The sequence below is a fragment of the Eleutherodactylus coqui genome, chromosome 2, assembly GCF_035609145.1.
Source record: "Eleutherodactylus coqui strain aEleCoq1 chromosome 2, aEleCoq1.hap1, whole genome shotgun sequence".
In the NCBI taxonomy this organism is placed as follows: Eukaryota; Metazoa; Chordata; class Amphibia; order Anura; family Eleutherodactylidae; genus Eleutherodactylus; species Eleutherodactylus coqui.
Genome location: NC_089838.1, coordinates 236068763 through 236086795, shown reverse-complemented (window position 1 = coordinate 236086795; position 18033 = coordinate 236068763). Strand labels below are relative to the sequence as shown.

At 43.7% G+C, this 18033-nt stretch overlaps 1 pseudogene; it reads right to left on the bottom strand.

Moving 5' to 3' along the window:
• Window positions 1-408: 408 nt before the first annotated feature.
• LOC136612358 (migration and invasion enhancer 1-like) lies at window positions 409-7882 on the bottom strand (annotated as a pseudogene).
• Window positions 7883-18033: the final 10151 nt, after the last annotated feature.

Genomic DNA, 18033 nt, shown 5'->3' with positions numbered 1-18033 from the left:
CTGAACAGTAGATAACTCTATGTGCACCTAGACATAGACTGCAATGATTGCAATAGCAGCAAAATGAGGGAACCAAGTACATCCAATTTCGTGAGAACTCTAATTGGATGGGTCACAATTTGTGCCGTGTCATAAAATTATATTTCAATGGCGGTGAGTTTCATAAAATGCGTGTCAGCTGAGGTAACCTTCTTATACATAACTGCTCAATGTTTTAAATGAATAGATTATGCAATAAAACAAAGGAGTTGCATCTTCTTAAAATATTATGGATTATATAGTTATAACAAGGCCGATTATTTTTCCCCACACCGTAGCAATATTTAGTTATTTGGAATTTGTTTAACACCATCAGACTGAGATTTTTATGATCGGACAGGAAGTAACACGTACAGGTCACACATCAGGCAGGTTTACAACATTTATTGAATGCAGAGCAAGGTCCAGCTGGGTTGCAGGCTTTAAGACCAGATTCTAAGATTGCTCGTGATTTCCTCGACTTTTGGATGAAACCAGTCATTAGCAGAATCTGCTCTTATCTGTAGACCAGTCTGTCCTCAACTCTTCCCTCCTTTATTGTATGTTGCAGCTCCTCCGGCTATTGGTGATCTTTTCAGCTTGTTTCCCGTCTTTCATCTTCTTCAGCGCTTCTATGATCTAGTTATACAAAGATGCAAGAGGTATTAGTAATGCAGCATGCTTCAGTTCTCCATGCAACCTTCAAGTTGCACAATACATTAATGGGGTTGTTCCAGGATCACGAGTTATTCCGTATTGACAGGATAGGCGATAACTTCCTGATCAGTTGGGGATCTCAACACTGAGACCCCCACCAATCTCGAGACTCAAGAATGGAGGTCCCATATCTCCGTCTGCCTGTCACTGTGGGGTCACTTCCCTGCCCAGAGTGACATCAGAATGAATGGGTCATTGGCTGAGCATGTGCAGCTGCTCCTCCATTCATTTCACTGTGTGATTATTCTCAGTGAGAGAAACCAAGTAATCTTGTAGATATGATACCTTTTAATGGCTAACAAAAATGCATGAAGTTACAGCAAGCTTTCGGGTCTTCTATCGATCCTTTATCAGGCTAAAATGGAACTGGTTTGCTGGTTTATTCATTTTATTTACTCTTCAAAGTCTTGCTATTTAACATTGATCTAAATTGAGTGTATGCATAAAATCCATTGCCCTTGTGGGTGGTCTTGGTAAATTTAAGTACCACTCATTGACATTTACAATATATAAGCCAACCTCAGGCTTGCACATGCTAGCCAACAATGATAACACCCTATGATTGTGTTGACAACAAATTTTCAAACCATAAATGTCTTATTTCTACACTTTTCAGCTGTCAACTTTATCGCCCTAGGTTCTATTCATATGAGTATTTAATCCCACAAAATACTGTGGAGGGATTCTAGGATTTAATGTTAGGTCTTCCAAAGTACAGAAATATGTTTGCTATCAATTTAGACATTTGAGGCAGATATATACAGCTGGGTTCTCTACCTATTCTGTCTGAAGTTTGGCATGAGCACACACACTTGTGTAATTATATCCTTAGTTACTTGTAACTGCTTTCATATACAAAGACTTCCACTATTGACTAATTTAACGGCAAACAAAATTTCAAAACTTACATCTTCTGGATAAGGAAATCCTCCACAATCAAGTTTAGAGAAGATCAACTCATCATTGACTTTAACTTCAAAGCTTCCTGCAATAAATAAATGATTATTTATACAAATACCAATATTGCCATCTTAAATAATTGAGCAAAATGTTCACTCAACAGTCCAGACACTTCACATTAAATATGCCCCATTTGGTGTCTTGGATGTAAATATAACAGCGTTGTGAGCACTGGTGTGTACCACCTCATCCATCTCAATAGCTGCTCCCAAAGCCACCATTAGGGTAGAACAGCATGTTCAGCTTTCAGGGTTCCAGACACAAAGATGAAAAAGAAGGGGTGCATCGTCGTTGACATCAACTGCTTAGTAACTTTAGAAATTTGTAGCAGGATCTTGATCACAAGGTCCTATCAGGAGCTGGTGTCAGTGGATACAAGGTCCTGACACCAAGTGTTCATCATCAGACAGGCTTTGTGCTTCACACTGACAAAAGGCACACAACAGTGTTTTCAGTCTATCAGATTTTTTCAATATGGATCCACAGATCGCATGAAAAGAAAACACAATTTGCAGATGAGACTTGCCCATAACATAATAGTAATTAATTAATTCTGTGACAAGAAATGTGAAAGTTTATAATTAGGGATGAGCGAGTATACTCGCTAAAGCACTACTCGCTCGAGTAATGTGTTTTAGCCGAGTATCTCCCTGCTCGTCCCTGAAGATTCGGGAGCCGCCGCGGCTGACAGGTGAGTTGCGGCGGGGAGCAGGGAAGAGCGGGCGGGAGAGAGGGAGAGAGAGATCTCCCCTCCGTTCCTCCCCGCTCTCCCCACCCCGCGGCGGCCCCCGAATCTTCAGGGACGAGCAGGGAGATACTCGGCTAAAGCACATTACTCGAGCGAGTAGTGCTTTAGCGAGTATACTCACTCATCCCTATTTATAATCTCTAAATTGATGTTAGGGAGTCAATACCAGGCCAACATGTTACCTTTGCTCTGGATATCTCATATCTCATAATCTCCTTGATGTAGAAACCTCCCTCTAAGATTCTGTTAGCCATTAAAAGCTATCATATCTACAAGATTACGTGGTTTCTTTTAATGAGAACAATCACACTTTGTTCTACTGGCTAACACCGTACCAAACTTTTTTCGTTTTATAGAAATATGGAACACTCACCAGTTCTTCCTACATCACCAATGATCTCCGCATCAGGTACATGCTCCTTGATTTCAGAGGCAAGCTCCCGATAACGGGACTCGTACCCTCACCTTCCACTACAAAGCAACATGGAAGAAAATTAACCAATTAGCCTTAATTCCCATATTCATCATTACATGCTTAGGTTACGCCCAGAGTAAGGCTAATTTCACACGGGCGAGTGCAGTATCAGGCCGTGATTCGCAGTCCGATATCACGCTCACCAACATGTGATTTCCCTACAGATGTGAGGTGTTTTTATATCAAAACTGCCTCACATCACTTTGGGGAAGTAGCGATCCTAATGTATTGCGAAAGATCGCGGAGTGTCTCCCACTTTTTTTTAAAGGGGAGAGGTTGCATCACACTTGCATACACCTAGCATGCGGTGCGATGCTGCCGCCGGCCCCATTGAAAGTAATGGGTAATGCAAGGGCGGGCCCAAAGTTAGGACGTGCCAAGATTTGTCTCCCGTATCGCGGTGCGATGCGGGGAAAATTCTTTTTAAAAAAAATCACTCATATGTATGACCCCATTCAAAGGAATAGGCTTCATATTTATGCCTAAGAGTGCATTAACACGGACGAATTTTACACTCAAGTTCCATCCGATAGAAATAATATATTGATTTCATTGTGTTTATTCACATAAGTAAAGGTCCATTTACATTGGGCGAGTGTCGGGCAAACGATGCCCGACACTCGTCCCTGTATCCCCGCGCTCCTGGACGGGAGCTAGCACAGCTGGTTCGCACACGGCGCAGCCAGCAGGGGGGCAGGGCAGTTCAGGAGATTTCTCTTCTCTCGCTCCCCCGCCCCCCTCCATTGAGATACACAAGCGTTGTTAGCTATTGAATGGCGGCTGTTTAAAATGCACGATGAGCGATGATAGTAGAGATGAGCGAACGTGCTCGGCCCCGCCCCTTTTTCGCCCGAATACCGCGATTTCCGAGTACTTCACTACTCGGGTGAAAAGTACTCGGGTGCGCCGGGGGGCGGGGAGAGGCGTGGCGGCGTGGGGGGTAGCAGCGGGGAACAGGGGGGAGCCCTCTCTCTCTCCCTCTCCCCCCCCACTCCCCGCTGCAACCCCCCGCGCCGCCACGGCGACCCCCGAATTTTTTCGCCCGAGTACGGAAGTACTCGAAAATCGCGGTATTCGGGCGAAAAAGGGGCGTGGCCAAGCACGTTTGCTCATCTCTAGATGATAGTCATCACATCTTTTAGCAGCACAAAAGATGAGTGATGACGATTATCGCTCATCGTGCACATTAAACAGCCGCCGTTCAATAGCGAACGGCACCTGTGTATCTCAATGGAGGAGGGCGGGGGAGCGAGAGGAGAGAAATCTCCTGAACTGCCCTGCCCCCCTGCTGGCTGCGCCGTGTGCGAACCAGCTGTGCTAGCTCCCGTCCAGGAGCGCGGGGATACAGGGACGAGTGTCGAGCATCGTTTGCCTGACACTCGTCGAATGTAAATGGGCCTTAAGACAGAGAAGCAGCACTGCCAGCAGCACTCACCAACAACCAGATATGGTAGAGCGGTTAATAATGCACGCCAGATGAAGGTTCTGATTCCAATCCTTAATCATAGTCCATACACAAGAAGAGTATCCGCCAGCATACAGGGGGCAACCCCATCCCATCAAGGACCACTTTGTTCTTCACCAGACCTGCAGCAATGTTTCGACCCCACAAGTGGAGTCTTTGTCTGGTGAAGAATAATATGGTCCCTGATGGGATGAGTTTGCATCTTGTATGCTGCTGGATACTCTCGTGTATGGACTTTATTTACATGAGTGATTTTTTTTTTGCTTTCAGCGGTGCTGTGTAATTGAGAAGAAAATAATGCATGTCCCATTATTATAAGGAATCGCCCCTTATTCCCTATGGGATCTTTAAAACAAAATAAATAAAAATGAGATTTGCATGGGAGTGCGATGCAATTTTTACCATAAAAACACTTCACAAGCATTAAAATCGCAAGTGCATCGATGCAAAAAAATGAGTTTTCTTAAACAAGAACACATCGTGCTCACATACAGAACGGCAGTTTTACTAGCAGGATATTGCGCGAGTTACTCGGACCTATATCACGCTTGCCCGTGTAAATGCATCCTGAGGGGCTAACTGTCTTTAGCCCGTTTCATGTACAGAGTTCCAAAGTGTACCTAGGCCATATGCATGTATGGTGCTCCGAGTTTAGGTTCGGAGACCTGCAATCAGGCTAAAAAACACTTTGGAACTTCGTATGTATCTAAAGACAGTGCAGTTATCCCCCAAGGGTCTATTCACATGAGCAAGTTTAACAACTGAGTGAAGTGAAAGCAGCCCAATTGTTCGTTTTAAAATAAGCAAACACAGAAAATTAAATTGCAGTCTATCCTGACTGAAACTCGCCTATGTGAATAAGGCCTAACCCGTGAGTGTAACGTGCTGGAGTGCAGAATGCTCATGCTCCAGCAGATGCAAGGATAAATGCATTGAGCATGGACCAACCACATTGAACATAATACTGAGCTTTTAAAAGGGTTTTACAAGTATAAAAAGATTTTTTTAAATCACGGGGCATGCTATAAAATAGCAAAAAAAACAATACTTATCTCCCTTCTCACATGGAAAGCAGCAGAACTATTTTGGTGAATCTCCCGCTGTCAGTGCTGGCAGGAATTCAGGTGACTGCCACAGCCATGACCGTTCTCCTGGCATCAGTGCTTAACATCCTGGGAACAATGATGCCAGGAGTTCGGAATGGGACGCTTCAGCCTTTGATTCGCTGCAGCGGTCACCTGACTTTCAGTCAGTTTTGACAGCGTCAGTTTTTTTTTTTTAACTTTCATAAATTCTTTCTTTTGGTTTTAAAAAAAACATTTTGAACATCATAAAAATTATATGTTTCAAAAATATAATCCATAAATCATGAGGTATTGCACATAGTTGCGTCGATAAATATCTCCATTTGTGGCTATGTGGAGAGGGGATTAGTGGTATTATGCTAATGGAGCTCTGATTGTGTATCCATGCATACAGACTCAAAGTGGGTTAGTTCCCTGGTAAAGTCTAGGGGTGGGGGAATCGCAGCTAGGAAATGAGAAAGCCGCGCAGAGCCCAAAAATCCAGAGGCAATGGGTCTGCTATGTCCTGGAGTTCGGCCAATGATAGCCACCTGGTTCCTGCCAAGAAATGTGTGGACCTACATCTGCTGGCTAGTCTCCATGAGAGAAAGGGTCCCTTCTCTAACCCTATTGGAAATTGTGTGTTCCCAAGTACAAATAATGGGGAAGGGGATATATTTATCTGGCCGAAAAGATGCCTGCAGGTATGAAGGGTTGGTCCTATCATAGGGTGACCTGACAGAGCATGCGGTACGGTTCCTGGGAGCCAGGGCAATAGGTTCAGGGGGTCTTAGTAATATCTTGCTCCAGATGGACCCACAACTTGAGATCAGCATGACAACACCAATCTAGTATTCTTGAAGGAGGGTTGCCCTTTTAATATTTTTGATTGTCTAGGAGACCTACACCACCTCTGTTTTTGGGGATCATGAGCGACTTTGACGTAGTGATTTGTTTCCCCAGATATAATGTGTAAATGCTGAGTTCACTAATTGAAAATATTTGTTGGGTACTTTTATTGGGAGGGCCTGAAAGATGTATAGGAAAGGTCCGAGAACGTTTATTTTGAGGATCGTACAGCGGCCAACAGCAGGTAGATTCACTGGAGCCACTCTGCTGCATTCTGAGGAGAGAAGAAAGGTAAGTATTGCTTCTTCTGTTATTTTATAGCATGCCTGGCCATTTAAAAAAAAAGGAACTTTTTTATATTTGGACAACCCCTTTAACCTCTATGTGCTTTTATAAAAACAACTTATTTACTCGACTGGTACATCTTTGCAGTCCCTATATCGAGTTTAGCAATGTAGATTTGGAAACTGGATGCTGCTACATTTGTAATCTGCCTTCAACCCTGCTTTGGGATGGAGCTCAGCAAACAAACTCCGAGTGTAACCCAGTAATGATGATGACCCGAATATGCACTTCAGTGATACTCAAGACGTGAATGAGCAGGTAGAACATGTTTTCTGCAGTCAGCGTGCAATGATGACTACTCCTGTTAATTTTACCTTTAGGCCACCTTCTGAAGGGCTGTATCCAATGGGGACTTTCCACAGCGGAAATACCGGAAAACCATAGAAACCAATTCTGCACCTAAATGGTGTAGATTTGTGTATTTGGCCATTTTTTTTAGCGGATCTGCTGCAGAGTTTAACCCTTGTATTACAAGGGTTAAATTCACACATCAGAAATCTGCAGCAGAAATACACATGCTGCAGATTTAGAATCTGCAGTGTTTTTCAAAAACACTGTGGATTCATTAAAGAAAATTTCTACAGCCTGTGAAGATTTTAGAAATCTCCTCCATGCAGCTTGTACTGTAAAACTCCTCAGCATTTATGCTACTTGTGCAGACATCCTAAGGGCTCATACACAGGGGGTATGTGAGTCGAGTCCAACATTCTCAGACGCAACTCACATCACACAGCACAGGGACAAACGTCACACAGCACAGGGACTAAAAGTTTTGTTGCTCATAATACTCTCTGAAAAGTAAACTTGGGTTTAGCACCATCCTGCACTGTTCTACGGATGGGCTACTGCAAAGACTATTATGAATCATTCAAAACAAATAAACGATACAAATATACAGAACAAGCTCTGGCGTAAACATAGCATCCCACACTTAGTGCTAGTTATAACTATTACATCACTAGTAATGTCTGACAGTCAGGAATAGAGGCATAGATGGGTGGGAGGGCAATGTTCAGCAGCCTTTATTTCTGGAGTCATGTACATTCTAGAAATATTAGAAACCATAGCAGAGGAGCAGCTTACCAGTATTCTACGTGGATCTTCATTGCTTGTGTCTGCATTCTTCAGCTCCCTGTTGATAGTGAAGGCAGTTGTGCTGGGATTTAAGACATCTGAAGGGAGTGGCAGAAAAGCACTTGGCTTTGGAAATCTGCCTAGTCATTCCCCTAGTGTTTTGTAATGTGACTCGTTATAGGAAACAATGCAATATCCTGCAAGCTTAGACAGGACTGATGGGAGTACACTATAGGCAAGGCTACACCTACATAAGGCAGCCCTTTTCTATGGTATCTTTAACTACTATGTGCAGTATGGTTGCTACAGCTTATGCTTGAAAACTGTGTAGCTGTGCAAATGGCAAAAGTTATAGGATAGGTGTAGATATGGCTGATTTTTGCAGTGTGGATGTTTAAGTAGAGCACAAATGGATGGAGCTATCAGAACCCCATCCTCATGTAGAGGATTTGCAAGTTTTCAACATGCTCATTCCCAGGCAGAATTGTTGCGAATTTTCACAGCAGAATTTCACCCCTTGTGATGCCGAAGAGTGAAATCCGCAGTAAATCCACAAATAAATCTATGCGAAAATCAGCATGTGTAGATTTTGCAATGCATTTGGCACAGATTCGCAGCTACATCTGAGGTGGCAACTATGCAGCACATTGGGAGCTATCCCTATGCAACACAAATTCACTGTAAGGCTACAGCCCCAACCAATAATTGCGGAACAGCTGAGTTGAGGAAGCATCAACGTCAGGGTTTCCATTTTCCTGTTCTGTCATGGGGGCGGGAATATAGAAAGCCCTAAAAATGACAGAATGGAAATGAACAGCACCAAACAGACCCATTGATTCTTGATAGGTCTGCCCAGCTATTTTATCCTGTATTACAACAGGAATATGCAACAGAGGCTCTGAACTGAACCCCCAATAGAGATGTGAATGAGCCCTTAGATGCTGCTCTCAATGCTGACTATGGCATCTAAGTGATTAGTCTTAAGGGACTTCATCTGTCCCTCCAATAGCCTCATTCCACAACATGATTGCAGGGTGCTGAATAATTGATATACGGTAGTAGCTGAAGAGCTAGTGAACATCTCCGGGCCTGCCACCTATAGAAGGGTGTGTTAAAATGACAGCCAAAGGACAATACACTGTATTGTAGAAGCAATAAAAAAAGTACTTAAGTCCCACTACTGAACTTGAAAAAAGTTTAACATTTTTAAGAAAATTTTTAAAAAATCAAGTTAAAACAATTTTTCTATTTTTCTACCTACAAAAACAATATAAACTATAAAGAATCAATATAACTGATATTGCTGTATCCAGAAAAGTACAAACAAATGAAACATAATGTTATTTATCTTACATAGTGAATGCTGCAAAACAAAAATTCAGTACCTGAATTGCGTCTTTTTGGTTACCTCCAAAAATATCGAAAAAAAATGACCAAAATGTCATATGCAAAATGATAATAATAAGTAAGGATAATTTCAGCTCACCCTGCGAAAAAAAAAAAGAGAAAGCTCTCACAGTTCATCAACAGGAAAATAAAAAAGGGTGTTGGAAGCAGGTGAGCAGAAGTAGTAAAGCATAATAAAATGATATAAATTTGTTATCACTATAATCTAATTGACCCACAGAATTAAGTTAACATCACTGTATAATCACTCCCCTCCCCCATTATTTTTTATTTTATGGGGTTAGCCAACTATCTATCTTATAGGGCAAATCGACACGGCACTCACCACATCTTCTTAATATAGTTTATTTGTACAAATTCTTGTACAAAGTGATCATGCTATCCTTGAATATGAAGAAGATATGAGAAGACTCAGACATTAAGGTTGGATTTCAGAAAGGCAGATTTTAATGAACTCAGAAAAAGGTTAGGAAGAATCCAATGGCTGGATGTTCTTAAGGACAGAAATGTCCAAGAATGTTGGGAAATATTGCGAAATGAGATACTCAAAGCACAATCATTAACAATCCCTAAAAGAGGGTAAAATGGGAAGCATTTAAAAAGACCAGGATGGATGAACACAGAACTTGCACACATGTTAAAAAGGAAGAAAAATATGTTTATTAAATGGAAAGAGGGGGAATATCCAGAGAATAATATAATGCAATCTGCAGAAACTGTAGGGCAAGTGTCAGAAAAGCTAAAGCTAATAATAAATTGAGACTTGCAACAGAGTCCAAAAGCAATAAAAAAGAATTTGGGGGGTATGTTAAAGGCAAAAGAAAAGTCAAAGATGCTTTTGAATGCTTACAGGATGAAAACATGAATTGGTTAATAAAGATGTTGAGAAGGCCGAACTTTAAAAAATCCTATTTTGTATCTGTTTTCTCTCAGAAAGTAGATGTAACATCAATTGATCTTCCATGTGCTACTGGGGGAATAAAAGAATGCAGGCAATCTATAAGCTGAGAGATGGTGAGGGAACACTTTGTCAACTTAAATAAATTCAAGTGTCAAGGTCCAGATGAATTACATCCTAGGATACTAAAGGAAGCAGCAGCGGTAAACTTTGCCATAATCTTTGAAAATTCCTGGAAAATAGGAGAAGTCCCAGAAGATTGGAAAAGGCCAAATATTGTCCCTATCTTCAAAAAAAGGAAGAGGGTGGAGCCAGGAAACTCCAGGCCTGTGAGCCTGACTTCTATACTGGGAAAGATCTTAGAACAAATTATTAAATAGCACATATGCAAGTACTTGGATAAAAATGTAGTAATTAACCACAGCCAGCATGGGTTTGTAACAAACAAGTCATGCCAGACGAATCTAATTTGCTTCTATGACAGAATCACCGACTGGATTGATCAGGGAAATGCAGTTTATATAGTATATCTTGACCTTAGTAAAGCATTTGAAAAAGTATCTCATACTATACTTATTGAAAAAATGACCAAATATGGGATTGACAAGGTAACTGTTAGGTGGATTCACAACTGGCTGAGTGATCGCACTCAAAGAGTGGTCATAAATGGCTGCACATCCAAGTGGAAGAATGTATCAAGTGGAGTACCACAAGGCTCTGTCCTAGGCCTAGTGTTGTTCAACATTTTTATAAATGATCTGGAGGAGGGAATTGATGGGAAACTTATCAAATTTGCCGACGACACAAAGCTAGGAGGGATAGCTAACACTAGGGAAGAGAGAGAGGGTATTCAAAAAGATCTAGAAAAGCTTGAACAGTGGGCAGCGACTAACAGAAATGTATTTAACAAGGAGAAATGCAAAGTCCTACATCTGGGCAAGAAAAATGAAAAAAAAAACACATACAGAATGGGAGGAATTGGGCTAAGCAGCACATGTGAAAAAGACTTGGGCATACTAATAGCTCATAGACTGAACATGAGTCAACAATGGGATGCAGCAGCCAAAAAGGCAAACACAATTCTGGGATGTATTAAGAGAAGCATAGAGTCTAGATCACGTGAGGTAATTATCACCCTCTACTCTTCCTTAGTGAGACCTCATCTGGAATACTGTGTCCAGTTCTGGGCACCCCACTTTGAAAAAGACATAGACAAACTGGAGCACGTTCAGAGAAGAGTTACCAAGATAGTGAGCGATCTGCAAATCATGTCCTATTAGGAACGGTTAAAGAATCAGGGAATGTTTAGCTTGCAAATAAGAAGGCTGAGAGGAGACTTAAGGGCGCCCACCCACTGGCGATTTTTTTCCCTGCGAAATTCGCAGCATTTTTTTCTCTGCAGGGGTCTATGGGACTTGTAATGTTAAAATCGCGATCGCGCAAAATCGCAATTTACCGCAAAATCGCGATTTTGCGCGATCGCGATTTTAACATTACAAGTCCCATAGACCCCTGCAGAGAAAAAAATGCTGCGAATTTCGCAGGGAAAAAAAATCGCCAGTGGGTGGGCGCCCTAATAGCGGTCTACAAATATCTGAAGGGCTGTCACAGTGCAGAGGGATCAGCCCTATACTCATTTGCACAAGCAAAGACTAGAAGCAATGGGATGAAACTGAAAGGGAGGATGAGATATTAGAATAAGCTTTCTGACAGTGAGGGTAATCAATGAGTGGAACAGGTTACCATGGGAGGTGGCGAGTTCTCCTTCAATGGAAGTGTTCAAACAAAGGCTGCACAAATATCTGTCTGGGATGATTTAGTAAATCCTGCACTGAGCAGGGGGTTGGACCCGATGACCCTGGAGGTCCCTTCCAACTCTACCATTCTATGATCCATATTGCAGAAAACTCTTCTTTAACCCCTTAGTGACCAAGCCTGTTTGCGCCTTAATGACCAGGCCAAATTTTGCAAATCTGACATGTGTCACTTTAACATGGAAAAACACCAGAAAGGTTTTGCATATCCAAGCGATTCTGACATTGTTTTTTCGCCACATGTTGTACTTCATTTAGGCGGAAAAAATAGACCGATAGAAATTGTGTTTATTTATTAAAAGCGCCAAAATTGGGAAAATTTTGAAAAAAATCATTTTTTCACATTTCCAACTGCAATATCTTAAATATGTGCAAACATAATATAGAAATGTTTGCTAAGATTTATATTTCCACCCATTTACTTTATTTTGGGTGCACATTGGAAAAACTTTTGTTTTTTTTTAACCATTTAGGAGACGTACAAATTTAACATTACTTTTTAGCATTTTGAGGAACACTTTGTTTTCCTATACCAAGCATAGATTGGAAAGGCTCATGAGTGTCAGAATAATAGATACCCCCCCAAATGACCTCATTTTAAAAACTACACCGCTTAATGTATTCACTGAGGGGTGTCATGAGTATTTTGACCCCACCGTTGTTTTTCAGGAATTAATTCAATTTAGAGGAGAAAAAGTAAAATTTCATATTTTTGCAAATCTGTCATTTTAAAGACATATTTATTTCCTATAGTTTACATGAAAATCAGGATTTACACCCCAAAATGGATACCCCTATTTCTCCCGTGTTCAGAAATATACCCATTGTGGCCCTATTGTTATATCTGAGTCCACAACAGGGCCCAAAATGAAAGGAGTAGTCAGTGTCTTTCAAAACAGAAATTTTGCTTGAAGTCCTTTTAGGCCCCATAGCACACATGTAGAGTTCTTGAGCGCCCAAAACCATAGAAAACCCCCACAAATGACCCCATTTTGAAAACTAGACCCCTTAAGGAATTTATCTAGGGGTGTACTGCATATTTTGACCCCACAGTTTTTGAATGAAAACAGGTTTTTTTGTACAGCACACATATAAATGAAGGCTTTCACCCCAAAATGGATACCCCTGTTTGTCCCGTGTTCAGAAACATACCCATTGTGGCCCTAATAGACTTACAGGACCCATGGCAAGGCCTACAATGAAAGGAATACCCGTTGGATTTCAGGGTACCACTGAATAAATTCCAGGCCCCATTGCCCACTTGTAGAGCCATTGAGCAGCCAAAACTATAAAGAACCCCCTCAAATGACCCCATTTTGAAAACTAGACCCCTTAACGAATTCATCTAGGGGTGTACTGCGTATTTTGACCCCATAGTATTTGAATGAATCTAAGCAAAGCAGAAGGAAAAAGGTTACGATTTTCAATTTTTTTGGCAATTTTTTAAATTTAAAAACAGTTTTTTTGTACAGTGCACATAGGAATGAAGACGTTCACCCCAAAATGGATACCCCCGTTTGTCCCGAGTTCAGAAACATACCCATTGTGGCCCTAATCTACTTACAGGACGCATGGCAAGGCCTATAAAGGACGGAACACCTGTTGGATTTTAGGGCACAACTGAATAAATTCCAGGCCCCATTGCTTATTTGTACGGAATAAAAATTGACTCCCTAAAAATCTCCCCCCCCCCCCCCCCGCCCACACACCCACTCCGCGCCCTTTTTGGCGTTCGCAAATCTTAGATAAAAGTAATAATGTGAACTGTGTAGTATTTCTGAAGACAGGGGTAATTACGGAGGCTGGTTGGAATGGGCCCATGGGGCAATAAAACCGGGTATCCCCCTCCTCTCATGCTTTTTGGGGGTATTTCGTGAGCTCAGTAGCGGGTATGGGGTGTAAAAAGTGGCGTTCCGTGAGTCTCCGTAAGCTTGATGAGGTGCGGCGGTCTCACATAGAAGGCGCTCAACAAGGTGCTCCTGGAACTGCAGGAAGGCGAGCGTTCCCGGGGCTTCTTGTAAAATACGTATCACTGGTAGCGGTCTGAATAACCCCGGGCTCACGCGGGTGCAGGCGGAATCCGCTTGCGGAGGCCCGCAGCGGATCCCATCTGTGAGCCCAGCTGTGACCCTGCGTACGGCTGCGTAATGTACTGCACATAACTGCCTACTCACACAGGCGGTCATGCGCAGTACCTTTTTTTTGTTTGTATTTCCCGCACCGTCGCTTAGCGATGACGGGGGTACCCGCAGCCCGTATACAAGGTAGTTGCGTATGGGCTGCGGGTATATCCACGACCATGGAGCACAATGGGCTCTATGTTGCGGATATCCGCAGTAAAATAGAACCTGCTGCGTTCTCTTTTCTGCGAGTGGATTACGCAATTCCAACCCGCTAATGTCAGCGGAATTGTGTAATCCAATGCGATTGATCTGCGTATTACCGCGGATCAGACGCATGCGGAATCCGTAATTCCTATCCGGTCATGTGAGACCGGCCTAAGGTAGATCGCTACCTTTTTATCACGTGACCGGGGAACGCTCAACGAGGCCACTGGTCACTGCTCCAGGCTCTCGGCGACCGTTGGTCGCTGGGAGCAAGGAGATTTTAAGTTTCCTGGGCTCCCCGACTCCTGCGCATGTGTCCGGCTTTTTGCCGGCGGTCGCATGTGCAGAATTCGGGAAGGTCCACGGAGGAAGATCGCGTCGGGGTTCAAATACGCAGGCCTCCGGTAAAAAGTTTCATCTCCTCTCACCGATCGCATCGGTGAGGGGAGATGAAACTTCAAATTTTTTTTTAACTTTTACGTGATCGCCATTATTGGATAATGGCGAACACGTGACCAGGAACCACTCACCGCGGCCCCCCGTGAAATCTCCAGACTCTTGGCTACGTTTTGTAGCCAGGAGCAGGGAGAATTTAAATTATCCTGGCAATCAACAGCTTTTGCGCATGCGCCCGCCATTTTGGCGACGGGCGCGTGTGCAGAAGCTGTGGTAAGGTCCGCGTATAAATCTGGGGGCCTTAGGTACGTACTTTCATCCTCCCTTACGGATATGATCCCTGAGGGGAGGTGAAAATACTCACCCCCATGAGGGGAGGTGAAACTGACTTTTTTAAAACCTTTTTTAAACTTTTTCGCGATCGCCGCTATCCATTGGATAACGGCGATCGCGGTATCGGGGACCACTCACCGCAGTCCCCGCTGACATCTCCTGCCTCCCGGCTACCTACAGGAGCCGGGAGCCAGGAGATTTTAAATCTCCCGCGCCGCCGGGCCTTCTGCGCATGCGGCTGACGTAATGCCGCCTGGCGCGCATGCGCAGAAGACCGGTTTCGGGCCCCGGAGCGGCAGGAGAGCGGGGAGCAGCGTGCCGGACCTGGGTGAGTAATTTCAGCTGCTCCGATGGATCCGATCCATCAGAGCAGCTGAATCTTTAACTTTTTTGTACTTTTATTTACTTTTTTTGCGATCGGCGCTATCCATTGCATAGCGCCGATCGCAATGCCGGGGGGGGGGGTCCGACCAGCCCGGGATGACAGCTCCATGCTGTCGGCTACCTGCGGACACCGACAGCATGGAGCTGTCACGTCCACAGCCCGAGGGGCTTTATTCTCTGCAGGAGACGTGTTTTTACGTCCTCAGAGAATAAAGCCCACTTCGGGAGGACGTAAAAACACTATGGGCTGGTCGTTAAGGGGTTAAAAAGCCTGGCTATTTCGCGTCAGCATCTGGATGAAACATTTTCTGTAAAGCAAACAATCATGCCTGATTGTTGGGGAAAAGCCTGCTACTTCCTGTGCGTGCTGTCTCTTATCTTGCCTTCTGACCTTGCAGGAGAATGTACCAGAGCAATCGATATTTGCCCTGGGCCCTTTTACCCCTGCTATAGCCTAAAGGTGTTTTCTCATTAAATTTGAATCCTTTCAGATTGCGGTGCCTGCAGTGAACAGTTAATCACAGCTGATCACTCCAAGTTCCACTCTTGGCCACACCAGCAAACAGCCAGCCACATATTTCTCTGAAGGAGAAATGTAGTAGAGGTAGATGAGCATTGACATGAATAACTATTCTCTGTGACATCCATGCAGGATTGATTGTGGAGCAGAGCTTAGCAGGATACAATCAGAGAAAACAGCAAATTAATTAAATCCTTGCCTGTCCAGCACTTACAATACAATATATGTCCCTTTCTAACAGCTGGAGAGCTTCTCCCTGCCAGTTTACCAACCATCTTCAGCAACCTCATACTCACATTTGTGTCTCATGCAATGAGACTTTCTGTGTCCCCAGACAGAAAGCTAATTGGCTTCCTAGCCTCTAGAGATGAGCGATCATACTCGCTAAGGCACACTACTCAAGCGAGTAGTGCCTTATTCGAGTACCTGCCTGCTCGTCTCTAAAGATACGGGTGCCGGCGGGGGAGAGCGGGGAGGAACGGAGGGGAGATCTCTCTCCCCCCCGCTCCCCCTGTGATAGACATGATAATTAATTAGTATAAAATGTCTATCGATTTGCACTAGACGTATTATGTGTGTTTTGTGACTTCAGCCTAATGTGAAACTCTGCTGCATAAGGAAAGAGTTAAATCACAGTGTTATGTTACTGCTTATGTGTTCATCTTGAGTGTTTTCCCAGTCCTCCCCATCCCCCACACAGGATCTTCTTCAACAAAGAGATATCTACTTTCACTTTCAGGTTCGAGCACATGTTTGTGAGACAAAGACTTGCTTATACATTGGACTTGAGAGAAGGTGGGCAGGAAGGAGGGGGGATTCTATATGATCCGACAAATGAGAATCCTATATGTTACTGATGTAACCTGTTGCACGCCCATTGTGTGTCTGTACAATAAAAGGTCCTGTCTGGCTGTTTCTGGGCAGAGAGCCATTTTGGATATGAGGCTGATAGCTTGTGTCTAATTTGCTCCACGATGATGTGTGCACACAATACAATTCGGAAGCGGCAAAATACCCCAAAGCCTGCTGGAGAAAATCATAATCCAGATCACCCCCTGCTCACCGCCGCAACTCACCTCTCACCCGCGCCAGCAGCCGAATGTTTAGAGACGAGCGGGCAGGTACTCGAATAAGGCACTACTCGCTCGAGTAGTTTGCCTTAGCGAGTATGCTCGCTCATCTCTAGTGGCCTCTCTTAAAGGGGTTGTCCCGCGCCGAAACGGGGTTTTTTTTTTTTCAACCCCCCCCCCCCCCCCCGTTCGCGCGAGACAACCCCGATGCAGGGGTTAAAAAAAAAAACCGGGTAGTACTTACCCGAATCCCAGCGTCTTCATACTCACCTGCTGAAGATGGCCGCCGGGATCTTCTCTCTCGGTGGACCGCAGAGCTTCTGTGCGGTCCATTGCCGATTCCAGCCTCCTGATTGGCTGGAATCGGCACGTGACGGGGCGGAGATACACGGGGACGGCATCCAGCACGAGCGGCCCCATTGAAGAAAGCAGAAGACCCGGACTGCGCAAGTGCGTCTAATTTGGCCATTAGATGCCGAAAATTAGACGGCTCCATGGAAACGAGGACGCTAGCAACGGAGCAGGTAAGTGAAAAACTTCTTATAACTTCTGTATGGCTCATAATTAATGCACAATGTACATTACAAAGTGCATTAATATGGCCATACAGAAGTGTATAGACCCACTTGCTGCCGCGGGACAACCCCTTTAAATATCTGTCCTGTGAATAAATGAATTACCTAGCAGGTGAGACTCTACCCTGCTACATCACACCAGAGTGGAATCTTGGTAAAATATACTTCCCCTCCACAATCAATCCTGCACTGGTGACACTCCTGTAAGAAAAAGACCGCACAAAGTCTGCCTGTTCAGAGTCATTGAGGGAAGTCCTGAGTAGGAGATTTCACTCTATAATGTGCCATTACACCAAGTTCAGTCACTGCTGGGAAAATTGGATTTTGCCAGCAGGATCATGTTCATGAGCATTTGAAACAGCGAGAGTGCTGGTTATCATTTTGTAAATCTTTCCAAAGATGTGTAGGATAATTGGGTGTATTAAGTCCTTTCTTGCCTCCTATAACATGTTCAGTTTGCACAGATCTGAATGTCAATAATATTGAGTCAAAACTTTACACAGATGCATCAAAGATGTATGGGTATGGGTCTCCCTTTTCGAAGCAAGAGTGCACAGGCTTGTAGTTGGTTTCTTGATGGGCGGCACTGTTTCT